The sequence below is a fragment of the Magnolia sinica genome, chromosome 16 (genome assembly GCF_029962835.1).
Source record: "Magnolia sinica isolate HGM2019 chromosome 16, MsV1, whole genome shotgun sequence".
Lineage (NCBI taxonomy): Eukaryota > Viridiplantae > Streptophyta > Magnoliopsida > Magnoliales > Magnoliaceae > Magnolia > Magnolia sinica.
The window spans coordinates 56,440,399-56,442,794 of NC_080588.1; the positions used below are offsets into that span (position 1 = coordinate 56,440,399).

The 2,396-nt window shown below is 41.6% G+C and overlaps 1 non-coding gene across 1 annotated transcript; it reads right to left on the reverse strand.

Moving 5' to 3' along the window:
- Positions 1-621: 621 nt before the first annotated feature.
- Positions 622-728, reverse strand: LOC131230026 (small nucleolar RNA R71). The gene has a single exon (XR_009163754.1). It is a non-coding gene; the product is annotated as a small nucleolar RNA R71 (small nucleolar RNA).
- Positions 729-2,396: the final 1,668 nt, after the last annotated feature.

Genomic DNA, 2,396 nt, shown 5'->3' on the forward strand with positions numbered 1-2,396 from the left:
CTTTTTAGATTTTCTTTTCTTAGGATTAGGTTTTTGAATTTAATTGAGGGCTGTGAGTGTTTCATGCCCAAGTGGGCCCGTGATGACACTCGACGTCTCTTGACTGAAGGAGGATTGGTTGAGGGGTTGACTATCCATCGTAGGACTAGACACCACTCGAAATCCCCTGAGTTAAGTGAAGTTATGGCTGAAGACCAACCTCCTCTACTTCCACCCAGGGTGGAGGATACCCAAGATGAGAATGAGGTGCAACAGGCACCCCCGCCTCGTACTTTATGAGATTATCTACAACCGGCGGAAGTAAGTATGCCCTCATGCATGATTTTTCCTGAAAACACAGGACAAATGGACATCAAGCAAGGAGTTATCCAACTCCTTCCCAAATTCCATGGACTTGAATAAGAGAGTCCATATTTACATTTGAAAGAGTTCGATGAGATTATAGCTACATTATGTTTTCCTAATGTATCTAAGGATACAATTAGGCTGAAACTCTTTTCTTTTTCCTTAAAAGAGAAAGCTAAGACGTGGTTACATTCATTGCGTCCTAGATCCATTGGCACATGGAACGACATGCAGAGGAAATTCATAAAAAAATTCTTCCCACATCATAAAACGATTACCCTCAGAAAAGCGATCATGAACTTTGCCCAAAAGGAAGATGAAACATTCTTCCAATGTTGGGAAAGGTTCAAAGATTTGGTCAGTTCATGCCCACAACATGGATTTGAAACGTGGCGCATTACAAATTTTTTCTACGATGGACTGACATCTTCCATGCGCCAAATGGTCGAGACAATGTGTAATAGAGAGTTCATTAATAAAGATGTCGACGAGGTATGGGACTACCTCGACAGTTTGGCTGAAAAAACACAATCTTGGGACTATTACCCAAAGTCGAACACCACGTCTAGGCCGACTCAATTAAAGGAGAAAGGTGGATTATATCTCTTGAAAGAAGAGGATGATCTCAAGTGTAAAGTGACTACGCTCATAAAGAAAGTTGAGGCCATGGAAGGAAAGAAGGATAAGGTTAATGAAATTGTTTGCGGCATCTGTGATGCAACATTCATACAACTGAAAATTGTCCTACAATACCCGCCTTTCGAGGAGTGTTGAATGAACAAGCCAATGCCGTAAACAACTATCAAAGACCTTTTACTGGACCTAACTCCAATACATACAATCCTGGTTGGAAAAATTATCCAAACTTTAGTTGGAGGAATGGACAAACGGCTACTCCTCCAGATTTTTTCAATCAAAATCCAAATCAAGTGAAACCTCAAGAGGAACCGGTTCAAAATTCCATACAAGAGCTAGCTCAGGCAATGCGGGGAATTACAGATTTTATGCAAAAGATAGATTCTCATACGACGGTTATAGAAAAGGGGATGCTTCCTGCACAACCTCTCCCCAATCCTAAACCGCAATACGAGATTAATGATCCCAGCTCTTCAAATCAGATGGGACACGCTAAATCCATCACCACTCTTAGGAGTGGAAAGATCATTGATAAAACTCTTCCGGTTAGGCCCGAAAAGCCTCAAGAACTAGAAGAGGACAACAATGATGGATCCAGTGATGCCCCACAAAAATTAGAACCGGAACTTCTAGAGAAGCCAGTTGCTCCGTTCCCCCAACGGTTGGTTTCACCAAAACCTCTCTCTAACTCTCAGGATATTCTAGAGGTATTGAAACAAGTGAAAGTCAACATTCCTCTACTTGATGTCGTGAAACAGATTCCTTCATATGCCAAATTCTTGAAAGACTTATGCACGACCAAAAGATGAAAAATTATTTAAAAGAAAATCTTCTTGACTGAGAAAGTGAGTGCTATCCTGAAGCAAGACGTGCCACAGAAATTCAAGGATCCCGGTAGCCCAACCATATCATGTGTAATCGGGGACCATCGAATTGATCATGCACTTCTTGACTTAGGAGCGAGCGTCAATTTGATTCCCTACGCGGTATACAAACAGTTAGGTTTAGGTGAATTAAAACCCACCCTAACCACACTACAACTTGCTGATCGCTCTGTTCGTGTACCAAGAGGGATAATTGAGGATGTGTTGGTCCAAGTTGATAGATTTTACTACCCTATAGATTTTATCATCCTGGACACCGAACCCATCAATAACATAAGCACTCAGATCCCCGTCATTCTTGGTCGCCCATTCCTTGCCACTTCAAATGCAATTATCAATTGCAGGAATGGTGTCATGACTATGTCTTTTGGGAATATGACATTGGAGTCAAATATCTTTTTCAATAATGGCAGAAACTTAGAGGAGGATGACGATTTCCACGACATTAACATGATTGATTCTTTCGTGGAAGATACGACACCTCTAACCTTATCCTCTGACTCTCTAGAGACGTGCCTAGCCCACTCCCAT